The following is a 16,526-nucleotide window of genomic DNA, read 5'->3' on the forward strand; positions in this document are numbered from 1 at the left end:
GTGAGAAGTGGTGGGGAAAGGGAAAATCAAGGCAAGAGGGGCAAGATTTTCATCAAGATGGAGAACTGCTCGAAGCTCCATTCTTTTCCATTTTACTCTCATTTCTTTTCAATTCTGGACCCATGAACCTGAGCTAATTTGCATTCAGGCTCCACACGTATCGGCAAACAATGCTGCCAGGTTATTATTCACTTAGTATTTCTCTGCCTCACTGCTGCAGCCTTCTGCTTTCTCCTGGCACATAGTCTCTCTGGGCTTAATGTCTTTCTTTGGCCTCTGCTCTGGGCAAGGTTTGGGGAGGACCTTCATGACATTTCTCATTAGACAAACAACATTAAGATGAAAACTGTCTCCTTGCTAGCAGGTGTCTCACTAAACCTAACACAAAACTAGTTGGGGTAACCTGCCAGGCCTAACTATATTTCACCATTAAATATGTTGCCTTCCCTTATGCATGGCTGTGAAAGTTGGAGAAACAGAACACTAGAACTCAAAGGAGCTCCAGTTCTCTAAACTGAACAATTCTGCTAAGTTACAGCCCTCTGAGTAACACTACCCCCTGCAGTTCAGACAGAAATCCGTACATCCATTCAAGGAACTCAGAAACTCCTCTGGCACCTGGGAGAAAGCCTTTTGTATGTCACTTTGTTACCTTACACATAGGAAATGGAAAGCCAAGAGCACTGATTTGTCCAAAACCAAATAGAGACTTAGGGCAGAAACTGGACGGAGCATCGTCATGCCACAGTGAGACTCCTCTGTGCTGGAAAACTGAGGCCTGCTTAGAGCCTCGTCGTGCTCTTCCTACACTCATTGATTTTCAGACGTTAGATAAAAACAAAAAGCCTGTTTCCCCTCTACACACATATTCGTGTGCATATACACAGACACACACGCATACACCACATTATCAATCTCTCACTGAAAACAAAGATACGCATATTGTGATTGGCTAGATAACTCGTGTATTTTCTATTCCAGAGGCATAGGCATTGATCATTTTCAAATTTATCTGTCTTTAAAGAATTTAGAGTTAATACTTGCAAATCTACCCCCAAAACCACACTGGTTAGGAAAAATTAAATTAGATTATTAAAATAATGCAATTTTATATCCGGCATTACAGTGGATTATGCTAATGGTGGTCAATGTTATTAATCTTTATTTCAGTCTCTACTGCAAATAGTACATGAAGATTAGCCAGAATTAGCTTAATCTTATTTTGTAGCATGAATTAGAAATTTTTACTTTATTTTTTCTGTGATCAAGTCACACTTAATAGCATCTCTTAAGATGCAGTCCTGTCCCCTGGAAAAACAAAGGTGGAAAATACAAATGCAGTGTTACTGCTGCCTTCAGGCGATTTCCTCTTCACTTAGTAAAGCTTCTTTCCAAATCTGAACTGCCTCCCACTTCCAGCAGTGGGGTATCACTTAAAGCAATCAAGTATTTCTCAAGAAAGAATACATACAGCAGTGGGCACCCACACCCCAGTCACTCATCAGGGGAAATGTCAGGTCTTCTGTGAGCTCCTATATGCCGTGATTCAATTGCCCTTTCTTCAAACACCCTCTTCACCTCCCACTTCTTGGAATGAGAAGGTAGATACATAGCTCAGTCAGAACTTTAGAATTTAGGAATTCTGATTTATACTTAGGATTTTCTAGAGAATTTTTTTCCAAGAGTGACAAAGCAATGTTTACTCACAAATTTGGAAATCTACTAGAACACTGTTTAGTCTTGGTTTAAATGAGAAGATGATCATCTAGCTTTTTCTGAACATCAACAAGAGGAGCTGGCACCCTCAACTCTTCCTTCAGGAATATAGTGAGAGAGCTACAGAGGGCATTCACTCATTACTTCCACAGCACCCATTCTTCCAACTCCCAGCCGACAGTACAAGGATTTTAATTTGGTAAATCACCCTGTCCATCTCCACTATGTATTTGGGTGCAATTAATTTCATTTGCAAACGCTTAAGCCAGGTAGAGAACCTTATCACCCTTGCCAAACAGTGGACACTAGGCCTAAATCAGGTCAACATGAGCAAATGAATCCCAGAGCCCAGAGCTTGGGCAGCAGCTACTAGAAAAGATAGTCTTCTCTAGAAAGGTATGGTGTAAGGATTTTGTCAGGAGCTAATGTGTCCACTTTGTTTCATGAGGTGAGAGGGTGGGATAGCAGGGTACCAAGCACCATGAAGAACATTGTGATGAAGCCAAGACCACAGAAAACAGAGGGGAGAGGAAGAGAGAAATGGGGACATTTGGGGACATCCTTGGAGCCACTGAGTTTTTTAATTACCTGAACCAGTAACTTTGCTTTACAGTGAAGTCATTTGAAGGTGAATTTTCTGCCACATTTAACATAAAGTCCTAATGGAAAAGAACCAAACCCTGTACACATGTCTGTTTTCCTAGAGGTATAGACAGAATGAAAATTAAAAGGAAATGCTTATTCAGTTGTTCTGGCATTTAAAAGTTTGAAACACAAAAACTAAATAGAATAACAAGAAAATTGGGAAAGTCAAAATTAACTCTAAAGTGCACCTTGAACACCAAGGTAGAAAGGTGAGGGAGAAAGAGCCACAGAATGAGATTTTGTTAAAAGAAAAAAATGGTTTTCACAAGAAGAGACTAAAGAGGCAATGATCTAATAGGTGGGAGTGATGAGTGGGATAAGAGTGATCTAGCTATTGTTTGGATGGAAGGTAAATATTGATAACTTTTAGAGTTTGATCATTACAAAGTAATCAATAACAATTGAAATAGAGTTCATAACTTCAAAACCGGTAGGAGTTGAAAAACTGAAGAAAAAGTCAATTCAAAGGAGAAAGAAAACACAGATAAGGTGGAACAAATTGAAAAGATAAAACAAAATAGAATAAATATATTCAAATATTTTTGTAATCACAGTGAAATTAATGGATTAAATGCTCTAGGCAAAAGAAAAGGATTGTCAAGGCTAAAAGTTTTAAATTAACCAAATCAATGCTAATTATAAGAGATACACCTAAACCATAAAGAAAGATAAAGAATAATGGAAATAAAAGAGAGTGAGTTATAGCTATATAAATATCAGGGGAAATATATTTTAATGTAAAAAACATTGAGTTTACCAAGAAAATATTCTAAATTTACATAATACATTTAATCACTTGGCCCTGAAAAACATAAAACAAACATTTATGGAATTACAACAAAACACAGACAAACCTATAATTATAATAGGAAATTTTAACATTTTTCTCTGATTGAGATCAAGCAGATAAAAGACAGGAAAAGACAGAAAATTTGATAATAATCATAAAGTCTATAGTACACACTTTTCCCAAGTCTACAGAACATTAATAAAAATTGACCACTTAATGAGCCATAGAGACAAGTCAACAAATTTTAAAGGACTGGTACCATACAAACAACATTCTCTGGCAACAATGCAATATATACTAAAAATCATCAAAAAATTACACCAGAAATTCCTTTACAAATTAAGAAACATAAGTAATTCATGAAAAAAAGAATAAATATAGGCCCTGACAGGTTAGCTCAGTGGTTAATAGTGTTGTTTCAAAACGACAAGGTAGCCGGTTTGATCCCTAGTCAGGGCACACACAAGAAGCAAACAGTGAATGCACAACTGAGTGGAAAAACAAATGAATGCTTCCCTTTTCCTGCCCCTCTCTCTTCTGTACTCTCTCTGTCTCTCTAAGAATCAATCAATAAATTTTAAAAAATTAAGCCCTGGTTGGATACCTTGATTGGTTAAAGCAGGGGTAGTCAACCTTTTTATACCTACCGCCCACTTTTGTATCTCTGTTAGTAGTAAAATTTTCTAACCACTCACCGGTTCCACAGTAATGGTGATTTATAAAGTAGGGAAGTAACTTTACTTTATAAAATTTATAAAGCAGAGTTACAGCAAGTTAAAGCATATAATAATAATTACTTACCAAGTACTTTATGTTGGATTTTCGCTAGGTTTGGCAGAATACTATAGTTAAATCTATATTTTCATTTATATTTTGGTTGCTCTGCTATCACCCACCATGAAAGCCAGAATGCCCACTAGTGGGTGGTAGGGACCAGGTTGACTATCACTGGGTTAAAGCATCATCTCAGAGCAAGGAGGTTGCCAGTTCGATTCCCCAGTCAACGTACACACAGGAGCAATTTGATGTTCCCATCCCTCCCCTTCTCTCTCTCTCAAGAAAAATAAAAAATAAAAATAAAAAATAAATAAATAATAATGGAAATTTTTAAATATATAAAATAGCATCTGAATGAAAATACATTTCAAAATGAGTTCAATAAAATTTTAAGGAAAGCAGAATGGACAAATAGAGATAAGAACAGAAATAAATTAAACAGATTAAGTAGATATGCACTAGATTTTTAAAAAACCCAAAAGTTAAGCCTCTGAAAATACTAATCAAATTGATAATCCTCTAGCAGGATTGAACAAAAGGAAACAGAGAAAGGGAGAAAGGGAGAAGGAGAGACAGAGAAAACCACAGTTAATATTAAGAATAATGCTACCATCACTAAAAAAGAGAGAGAGAGAGAATATTAGCAAATAAATAAAAAAGATAGATTCTAGAAAAATATCACTTACCAAAACTGACTCAAAAACAAAAATATACAAGTCATAAAATCATTAAAAATAAATAAATAAACATTTTTCCACAAAGAAAACACCCGGCCAAGGATTAAATCAGTAAACTGTACCAAATATTCAAGGAGTAAAATAATTCTAATCTTACATATTTTTCCCAAAGCATAAAAATATGGGCGGGCCACTCCCCAACTCATTTTATGAAGCTAGCATAGCATTGATATCAGAACCTGGCAAGAATAGCGCTAGAAAGAAAAATCATAGACCAGTTTTACTTATGACGGTAGATGCAAACCTCCTGAACATACTATAGTATTATCCAACCAAATCTAGAAATGGGGGGGAGATACATCATAATTAAATTAGGGTTGGCCCCCAAAATAACTTTGTCTAATATTAGAAAAATAATGAAATTTACCATATTAATAGAACAAAGGAGAAAATCATTTAATAATAATAGATTTTTTAAAAGATTAACTCAACAATGGTTAATTTAAAAAAATTAGTGGCCCTGGCCGGTTGGCTCAGCGGTAGAGCGTCGGCCTGGCGTGCGGGGAACCCGGGTTCGATTCCCGGCCAGGGCACATAGGAGAAGCGCCCATTTGCTTCTCCACCCCCGCCCCCGCCCCCCCTCCTTCCTCTCTGTCTCTCTCTTCCCCTCCCGCAGCCAAGGCTCCATTGGAGCAAAGATGGCCCGGGCGCTGGGGATGGCTCCTTGGCCTCTGGCCCAGGCGCTAGAGTGGCTCTGGTCGCGGCAGAGCGACGCCCTGGAGGGGCAGAGCATCGCCCCCTGGTGGGCAGAGCGTCGCCCCTGGTGGGCGTGCCGGGTGGATCCCGGTCGGGCGCATGCGGGAGTCTGTCTGACTGTTTCTCCCCGTTTCCAGCTTGTGGGGGGGGGGATTAGTAAAGTAGACAAAGAAAGTGGGGTAGAATCACCCAATGATACAGCTTTTGTGTTTTCCTCTCCCTTGTGTGGGCAGGACCTACGACTTGTTGCTAGCCAATAGAATATGGCAAAGGTGATGGGCTGTCCTTCCCATCATTAGGCTTTGTTATAGAAGATTCTATCTTAGTGGACCAGAAAGTTTCCTGTTGACTTTGAAGAAGCAAACAGAACTGCCCACGGAGAGGGTCATGTTGCAAGAAATTGTGGGCAGCCTCTAGGAGCTGAGGGCAAGCAGTAAGAAGTCAGCATCCTCAATCATACAGCAATGAATTCTGTCAACAATTTGAATGAGCTTGGGAAAAGGAGCCTTCCCTACTTGAGTCTCCACATGAGACTACAGCCTGGCTGATACAATAACTGTATCCTTGTGAGACTGAGTGAATGACCCAATGAAGCTGTGCCTACTCTCCTAACCTATGGAAATTGAGATAATAGATGTGTGTTGTTTTGAGTCATTAAACTTGTGGTAATTTGTTATGCAGTAATAAAATAATTAATGCAAAAGGGAACTTCCTTAATCCAATAAATGGCATCTACAAAATGATACCTTCCTAAAGCATATATCATACTTAATGGTGTAATGAAGATGGCCGCTATTACCACCTCTACAGGAGGTCCAAACAGTGTAATATGGGTGGAAAAACAGAAGAAAAAGGATCAGAAAGGAAGAAAATTTGTCATTATTTGCAACTGATATTACTGTCTGCTTGTTTACCCAAGAGCATCTAAAGATAAATCATTAGAACTAATGGGACTGTAATTTCTGTATACAACTTCAATAGATACAACTTACTTACATGTCTATATCTATAAGAAGCTAGAAAATAAAAATTTAAAAATGAAACCATTTATAATAGCATGCAAAAATATTAAAATCTAGCAATATACTAACAAAAGACATTGAAGCTTTACAGAGAAAATAAAATATTATTAAAGGACAATAAATAAAATGTAAGTAAGCGGAAAAATATTCATGTTTAGAATTGTAAATATGTTTATTTTTCCTTAAATTAATATATAAATGTAATCAATGCCAATCAAAATCCAAATAGGTTTTTTTTGTTGTTGTTGTTTTTGTGTGACAGAGACAGAGAGAGAGACAGATAGGAACAGACAGACAGGGAGAGAGATGAGAAGCATCAATTCTGCATTGCGGCACCTTAGTTGTTCATTGACTGCTTTCTCATATGTGCCTTGACCAAGGGGCTACAGTAGAGCAAGTGACCCCTTGCTCAAGCCAGTGACCCCACACTCAAGCCAATTGAGCCTGCACTCAAGCCAGCAACCTCAGGGTTTTGAACCTGGGTCCTCCACATCTCAGTCTGAAGCTCTATCCACTGTACCACTGCCTGGTCAGGCCCAAATATTTTTTTTGTGTGTGTAACATGACACAATGACTGTAAAATTGATACAAAAAGAAAAGAGGCCTTGACATTTTTGAAGCAGAAAAAGGTAGAAGAACTTACCATAAATCAAAAATGTTAGTCAGGAAGTTCTGGTAATTAAGGCAATGTGATCTTGTACAGGGAGAGGTAGACAATTGAACAATGGAACACAACAGAGAGCTGACAGACTTACACATTTATGGAAACTTGATTTGTATAGGGCTGGCCTTGCAAATCAGTTGAGAAAAAATGGACTATTCAGTGAATAGCATTGAAACAATGATTATCTAAATTCATACACAAAATTAATTCTGATTAGATTCAAAACATAAATGTAAAGAAAAACTGTGACACTTTCAGAAGATAAAAGAAAACATTTTTTTAAACAAGACTCCAGAAGCTCAAATGTAGGGGGAATGATTGACAAATTGAGTATATTAAGACCTTTCATTCCATAATTTTATTAAAGTGTAAAGTGAGTTACAACTCCTCTACTTATAAAGTCAGGCAAGCCATAAGAAAAAAAAATGGGCAAAAGACAGGAATAGGAATTTCACAGAAAAGGAACCACAAATGTTTGTAAACATGAAAAGGTGGTCAACTTCATTAATGATCAAGGAAGCACAAACAAATCACAAGTTACTACCTCACACCCCTAGAGTGACAGAAAAAATCTGAAAAATCAGATAATACCAAGTGTTATGAGTATGTGGAGCTACTGAAAGTCTCATCCACTGCTAGTGGAAGTGTAAATTTGTACAGCCACTTTGGAAAACAATTTGGCATTATTTAGAAAAGTTGAGCATGTGCATATGCAATGACCCAGAATTATTTGTGAAACAAAGAAACAAACATAATGCCACCAGAATCAACCCAAATCAAGAATAGAATGAGTAGCTAAATTAGTCATGCAATAGAATATTATGCAGCAGTGAAAATGAAACCCATGAAGTACAGCCACGTGCATCTTCAGGAATGACTCCCAGTCATACAACACTGAGGGAAGAAGCAAGCGGAGGAAGAATATACACTATATGTGCCCATGATATGATGCTCTGAACAAGGCAGAACTAAATGATATCTTGCTTATAGATACAGACATCAGTGTGTCATGGGGAAGAAAGGGGGATGGGATTGGGGAGAGGTAACAGGAGATTTCTAACCTTCTGAACACTTTTTAGATTTCAATCTGGGTTAGATAAGACACAGATGTTCATTTTATTATTCTTTATTCTGTAGAAAGATATATTTACACACTCTTCTGTATACCTGCTATAGTTCATAGTTTTTTAAAAAAAGTTAATAAAACAGCAGCCAAAATGTGCAAGGTTGTCTTCTGGTCCATTCCAGCTGGTTGGCACAAAGAACAGTAGTAGCATCCAAGGTGAGGAGGGAGCGTGACCCAACATCCAGAAAAGCAGGGCAAAACTGACAGTCCACCACGAGGCCTCCCAAGTTGTTCTGGACATTAGAAAACAAAAGAGCTGCCCGTAAATGACATCCATACATCTTCAGTTAAGAGCAGAGCTTTTATCACCAGAGAACTTTGACTTTGAGCACATGACAGGACCTCCTGACAACTGAGAAAGCAGGAGAGAGCACTCCTTCTAGGTTTTCATAGAAGACAAGGAGCCCTGTCAAAGCTGTCTTATTTAATCAAGAATGACTCAAGTACCCAACACCTGGATTTAGTCAGCTAGACTGGAGTTCTTATGCCGACTTAGGTGCTTATTAGCTGGTTATCTTCTGAGGAAGAAGAACTCTGAGCCTCAGTTTTCCCATCTATGAGATGGGAATATTAATAGTATTCCTGCCAGACTGTTGCTATGAAGACAAAATGCAGTAGCACATGAGGTCACCTCCCACAGAACTGGAGGGGGGCACTGCTGCTGCTACAGTGGCTTATTTCCAAGCTTTGTGTTTTAAGAGAGAGCTGACTCACTCAGCCATTGCTTCTTTTCATCCAATAATGGTGCTTTCTAGTTTCTGCTATGCCTAGCTTCAACTGACTCTATCGGCATAAAAGAGAGGGGGCTGGGAATCTCAACACTGTGTCCCAGGGGCTGCAAATCAAGAATGCAGCTCACACAATTCATCTCACACCCGGGGTCTAAAGTACATCATGCAATGTGATTTAGAAAGAGGTTTTACTGCCTCAAAAACTACAATCGTGACAATCCTCCCAATCATCAAAAATTGAGAATTGACAAATATCTCCTCCCAATCTAATTTTACAGAGGTCTGCCTTTCTTAAGAGCATTCAAAAGGAGGCACAGAACACTGGGGAAAACCAGGGGGCCCGGGGCGGCGGCAGCTCCTTGTTCCCATGGAGAATGCCAGGGAACCATTCCTGCTGCATCTCATTCCCAGCCACCCTGGGGAGCCACCACACACTCTCGTCCCCCAGGCAGCAGTGGGCACTGGCCTCCTCTGCCCTGAGGCTGCCCCCTCATGGCCTCTTTCCTGCCTGCTCCAGGGTTAGGCCAGGCACAGAGTTCGATTCGCCCAGCTGTGCCTCCATATCTTGTGCTGTGAAAATACTCCTTCTTCATCCTTTTTCTTCCAAAATGAGTTAAGTCAGTGAAATAATAGCCGCTTCACAGTGCATTCAATTTTCAACAGCCTTCTCTCTTCTCTCACCAAAAGTGCTATGATGCTTCTGGCGAAATGAATTAGGAATTGCCATCTTTCTTTTCCTGCTTGTGTTCATTTCCTTCAATATGTCGAAATTATTGGAATAAAAAAGATGAGCTTTGAAATAAAGACCACATAGAGATCAAATTCTGGTCAGCGTTGCACGAAAATTCAGGTGTGCTCCCTGTATGAGGATAAAGTTCATATTTCTCAGCAGGATTTCTAATCCTGTCATAGGGCAACCCCGACACACTTCCCAGCCTCCTTCTCTCTCTCTGACTACTCCCCTCCTAACTCACCCCTCCCTCCTTCTTCAGTCACCCTGGCCCACACTTATATAACTTGGCTTCATATACTTGTTTATTATTATTATTATTGATTTTAGAGAGAAAGGAAGGGGGGGAGGAGAGAAAGAAACATCGATTTCTTGTTCCACTTATTTATGCATTTATTGGTTGGGTTTTTTTTTTCAATTTTCCGAACAATTTGAGAGAGAGAAAGGGAGAAAGAAAGACAGAAAGGGAGAGAGAGAGAGAGAGAGAAGCATCAACTCACTGTTCTACTCAGTCATTCCTTTTAGTTGTGTGTCTTTTGTTTTGTTTTGTTTTGTTTTTTGTGGCAGAGACAGAGAGGGTCAGAGAGAGGGACAGCTGTATAGGAACAGACAGACAGGAAGTGAGAGAGATGAGAAACATCAATTCTTCACTGCAGCTCCTTAGTTGTTCATTGATTGATTTCTCATATGTGCCTTGACCGGGGGGCTACAGAAGAGTGACTGACCCTTAGCTCCAGCCAGTGACCTTGGGCTCAAGCTGGTGAGCCTTGCTCAAACTAGATGAGCCCATGCTCAAGCTGGTGACCTTGGGGTCTCGAACCTGGGTCCTCTGCATCCCAGTCAGACGCTCTATCCCAGGGGTCCCCAAACTACGGCCCGCGGGCCACATGAGGCCCCCTGAGGCCATTTATCCGCCCCCGCCGCAAATCCGGAAGGGGCACTTCTTTCATTGGTGGTCAGTGAGAGGAGCATAGTTCCCATTGAAATGCTGGTCAGTTTGTTGATTTAAATTTACTTGTTCTTTATTTTAAATATTGTATTTGTTCCCGTTTCATTTTTTTACTTTAAAATAAGATATGTGCAGTGTGCATAGGGATTTGTTCATAGTTGTTTTTATAGTCCGGCCCTCCAATGGTCTGAGGGACAGTGAACTGGCCCCCTGTGTAAAATGTTTGGGGACCCCTGCTCTATCCCTTGCACCACCGCCTGGGCAGGCTAGTTGTGCATCTTGTATGTGCCCTGACCAGGTAGGTGTCAAACACAAAACCTCCGTGCGCCGGAACAACCCTCCATCCACTGAGCCACACAGCCAGAGCTTTTGGTTGATTCTTGTCTGTGCCCCTAATGGGATCAAACCCTCAACCTGTCATATTGGAACAACGCTCTAACCAACTGAGCTACCTAGCCAAGTCTGGGCTTCGTATACTTAATTCCCGATGGGTTAGCACGTGCTCATCCTCCTGCCTGGAAAACCGTTACCTACATTTTGCCCAGAAAACTCTACCACATTCTTCAAGACCCACTTCTCGAAAGCCCATTCCATCTCCCTCACTCTCATAACGTCTGCCACTTATCTAAACACCATTGGTTCTCAGCCTGCACATCAGGATCTCCTCAGAACTCTTTAAAAATGCATATTTCTGGACCTCATCCCAGACCTACTGCCTTGGAACAAAGCACTCATCTGCTCCTGAGCTGCCCAGGTTACTCTAATGCCTGGCCTGCCTGAGAAGATGTGCTGCTCAGCAACAATGGTCAGAGGCTCAAAACTCTTACTCTGGGTTTGAAGCCCAGCTGTGCTGCTAACTGGCTGCCTGACCTTGGGCAAGCCACTCAACAAAACAGGCCTGGCAACAATAATATTATCTGCGTCGTAGGTTTGCTTTGAGTTTTAAGCAAGTTAATATAAGAAAAGTGTCTGGCATAGAGTAGGGGTTTGTAATGCTGGTCACTATTTGTAATGCTGGTCACCAAGGCCAGGCAGGTCCACACTGGACTCGGGCAGCAGTAAAGAAACTGTGGAGCCAGAAGGTGTTGGGCCATTCCGTTTAATAAAGTCTCAGAACAGCGGACAAGCACATAGGCAGGGGAAACCGCCTCTCAGGCAAACAAACAGCAAAATGGCCCCTCGCAGGGGCGGGCAGGCAATCCACCATCTGCAGTTCCCCTGAGCGCAAGCACCCACAGCCTCACACAGGCCATACACACGCGGTGCTGCCACTCACTCACGTACCAGTCAGGCAAAGGGCTTGTAGCCGGTAAACCAGCGAGCAAGCCTAACACAGCTGCCCCACATCCCAACCCTTTAGGGTTGCTCACTTCACAATCTACATGACAGGAAACAAACAGTTAGACAATAATTTCAAAGGTGCCCTTCACAATGTCTCCCTGAGCACGCTGCCCAGGGAGTTAGCTGGAGGCCCAACTCCAGCTCCCCACCCCATGGTGGGGGGGGGGAGGGTGTACAGTCCAGGGCCATGTCCATCAAACCCAAAAAGTGTCCTGGGTGCAACTGGATAGGAACAGCCTCTCACTGCAGAAGGGTCTCCACAGGTGCCACAGCCGCCTTTACAAGGTCTCTTATCCACAAGCAGTGTGTCCATCCAGCAAGGGAGCCAGTGCCCCCCTCTGGTCCACAATAGACAGCCAGCTCTCTGTGCAAATCACCAAGGTAAAAGTCCATTTTGGGCAACTAGCCATATAGCTCTTTGTTAATGGACCTCAGCAGCTTTCCATAAGTGCTCTGTCTGTTACCACAAGCCCCATCCAAACTCCTCAGCAAGCTCACAGGGCCTGGCAGGGCCAAACACATTTGAGGCTTGTGCTGCCTTGACAGTTATCTTAGCTGAACATGAACACCAGCCATTTTCCTGGCAGATGCCAGGGCTACCCACTTCCCCTGCTTTTTCAGGGGATGGAACCTCTGTTCTGACTCAAGCTGCCGCCAAAGCTCCAACAAGACTCTATTAGGTATGCCATCTAATTTCTCCCTATCTGCCCCGGCCACAGTCAAATCCACCCACATCTGTGTTCAGGTAACCTTTACAGACCCGTTTCTCCTGTTAGTCAGGGGGGCAGCGTGGGCAGCAGCCCTCACAGCCTTACAGTCCATCTCTGTTCTGGAGAGCATGATACCACCCATCCCTATGTCCTGCAACTGCAGCAAGCAAGCTGCCAGCAGCTCGGTGGGTTTCTACCTGAATTTCACCCCCAACTCCACCGGCCCTGCCTGGGTGTAGGGCCAGACCACAAGAGTGCTCTACTACCGGGGGAGGAGGCTGTGGCTGCCCCTGAGGGACTTTTGGCTGCTGGGTCTTTACCTTCTTGGCGACCACCAGCCAGGCTTCGAGTCTGCGGATGTCAGTTGCAGCCCAAGCCTCCCCCCTCAGAAGAGTTGGAAACGCCTGCTCCTGCCAACTCAGAGCCGCTCCACCGGCAGGAATGCAGCTCCATCTTCCATGCCTGCTTCGGCTCCTGCAGTTGCTGGCTCTCGGCCTGAAGCTGAGACTCGAGTTCCTGCACCTGCAGTTGTTTCTCTAACAACCGTCACTGCCAACATTCAGCTTCCAGGGCAAACTGCAACTTGTGAACCCGTAACTCCTTATCCTGAGACTACTCCCGTTCCAGGCACTGTTGGCACTCAGCCTGCACCTCACACTGCAACTCTCGGACCAGGTCAGCCTCCCTCTCCAGCACTTGTTCCAGTTCACACTGTCATTGCTGCTTAGTATGCAGCTCATCCTGGAGCTTTTGACCTCACTCAGCTTCTCACACAGAGTTCTTGGTTTCTTCTCCCAGGATGGTAAAAAACACCCAGCTCACGGTCCCCAACAGGAGAGCCACCAGGAAGAGCCTCTCCTCTATTCCACTTCTCAAAGGTGTCAGCAGCTCCATATCAACCTGCTCCAAATCCTACCCACTCTGCCAGATGTAATGCCGGTGGCCAAAGCCAGGTAGGTCCGCATTGGATTCGGGCAGACAGTAAAGAGACTACAGAGCTGGAAAGTGTCGGGCCATTCTGTTTAATAGTGTCTCACAATGGCGGACGAGCACACAGGCAGGGGAAACCGCCTCTCAGGCAAACAAATAGCAAAGTGGCCCTCACAGTGGTGGGCAGGCAGTCCACCATCTGCAACTGAGCACAAGCACCCACAGCCTTACATAGGCCATACACACGTGGCACAGTCACACACTCACACATCAGTCAGGCAAAGTGCTTGCAGCCAGTAAACTAGCGAGCAAGCCAAACACAGCTGCCCTACAGGGTTCAATAGATGTTAACTATTATTGTGTCTCTCTGGCACACATTTCAAATAATCTTCACAATAACCCTGAAAAATAGTTATTGTTAATTATAGCTGACAATGAGGGATCTGAAGCTCAGAGGGAGAAAGCACATGTCCTGTCCAGTTAACCCCGCTGTGCCTTGTGTTTGTGCTGGGTGTCCCATTGAGATGGTCATTCCTTTTGGGTGGGCCACTTGACAATGAATGTTAAGTCCCCTTTTTTTTTAAAAAAAAAAGATACTGAACAATTTATTAAATTTTCTTTTTAAAAAAAAATTTTTTTTTATTCATTATAGAGAGGAGAGAGAAGGGGAGAGAGAGAGACAGAGAGGGAGAGAGAGAGAGGAGAGAGAGAAGGGGGGAGGAGCTGGAAGCATCAACTCCCATATGTGCCTTGACCAGGCAAGCCCAGGGTTTCAAACCGGCAACCTCAGCATTTCCAGGTCGATGCTTTATCCACTGCGCCACCACAGGTCAGGCTAAGTCCCTTTTAAGTAGAATCTATGTCTTGGGCATTTTTGTATCCCCAACACCTAGCACAATAAATACCATCTAAGAGGCCTCAATAAATAGTGGCTGAAATATGGATGAATAAAGAAAATAAGAAAAGAGGAAGGGAGAGAATCGTCAAGCAGCAGTGGTCTGAGTCCTTGAGCTGCTCCTGAGATTGAAATTGTGCCATTGTAATGCCAGTGGCCGAGGCCAGGCAGGTTCACGTTGGATTCAGGCAGACAGTAGAGGAACTGTGGAGCCAGGATTTTCGTTTATTGGAGACTCACAAAGACAGGCAAGCGAATAAACAAAACAGAAAAAGGGCTAATAAACTAAGGAAAGCCTGCTTTTCGCAGTTAAGGGCAAGGGAGCAGAAAAACCGCACCTCACAGTGGCAGGTGAGCGATGTGGGAGAATTGCCAGCAAGGAAATGCACTCATAGCCTTACAGAGACACCACACACACACACACACACACACACACACACACACACACACACACGGTGCTGTCACAGGCTCCATGCACCAATCAGGCAAAGTGCTTGCATCCGGTAAACCAGTGAGCAAGCCTAACACAGCTGCTCCCCCACAGCACCACCCTTTGGATGTCTTTACAAACAATATATCTTTCACACCCCACTAAAATCCACAAGGATATTATTATCCCTATTGTAAAGATAAGAAGATGGAGGCAGAGAATAGTTGTGGTTTGTGAATCACTTGATTACTTATCTTTAGTTTACATATTCTATTCCATGTGTATTCAAATTTTTTTTTGTTAAGGTATAATGACATGTAACATTGTATTAGTTTCAGGTGTCCAACATAATGATTTGATATTTGTATACATTGGAAACGATCGCCACAATAAGTCTAGTTAAACTTCATCATCATACATAGTTACAAGTTTTTTTCTCTTGTGATGAGAATTTTTAAGTTCTATTAGGAACTTTCAAATATGTAATACAGTATTATTAACTATAGTCACCATTCTGTACATTATATTCCCAAGATTTATTTATTATATAACTGGAACTTTGTACCTTTTGACTCCCTGCACTCATTTTGCCCACAAACTCCCTCCCCCACCTCTGGCAACCATCAGTCTGTTCTCTGTACCTTGGTTTTGTTTTTGTGTTTTAGATTTCGCATAGAAGTGAGATCATTTGTCTTTTTCTGTCTGACTTATTTCACTTGGCATGTGCCCTCGAGGTCCATTCATGTTGCAAATGGCAAGATTTCCTTTTTATGGCTGAAAAATATTCCATTGTATATACATACATTTTCCTTATCCATTCATCTATTAATGGACATTTAGGTTGTTTCCATAGCTTGGGTATTATAAATAATGCTGCAGTGTACATGGGGGCACATATATCTTTTAGAGGTAATGTGTTTTTTTTTTCTTTGGATTAATGCCCAGAAGTAAAATAGCTGGATCATATAACTGTTTTGTCTTTAATTTTTGGAGGAACCTCCATACTGTTCATTATAATGATTGCACCAATTTACAATTCCTCCAACAGCAAATTAGGGCTTCCTTTTCTCCACATCTTCACCAACACTTGTTATCTCTTGTCTTTTTGATAATCGCCATTCTAACAGGTGTGAGGTGATATCTCATTGTGGTTTTCTATCTGTATTTGAATATAGTAAGCCACTTCCAAATCACCTATGAAAACAGATAGTATATAAATCAATTAACAAAGTTTTGTTATTGATGTTGCTTTTACCAAAATTTATTTCCTTGAGAGAAGGGGTGGAATTCTATCATTCCTGCTTGCTAATGTTCTCTAATTAATAGAAATGCAAATACCTAAAAAGAAAAGAAAAAAGAAATGTAAATATTTGTGCTGCCTCTGCCCACTGTGAGGACTGCCCTTTGGAAGACTTGATGAACACGTGTTTTGTTTTGTTTTTGTTTTTTGTGGGGTTTTTTGGTGACAGAGACAGAGAAACAGAGAGAGGGACAGATAGGGACTGAAAGACAGGAAAGGATAGAGATAAGAAGCATTAATTCTTCGTTGTGACTCCTTGGTCTCCTTAGTTTTTTTTTTTTGTTTTTTGTTTTTTACAAATAAATTTTTATTTTAATGGGGTGACATCAATAAATCA

Source organism: Saccopteryx leptura, chromosome 2 (genome assembly GCF_036850995.1).
Source record: "Saccopteryx leptura isolate mSacLep1 chromosome 2, mSacLep1_pri_phased_curated, whole genome shotgun sequence".
Classification (NCBI taxonomy): Eukaryota; Metazoa; Chordata; class Mammalia; order Chiroptera; family Emballonuridae; genus Saccopteryx; species Saccopteryx leptura.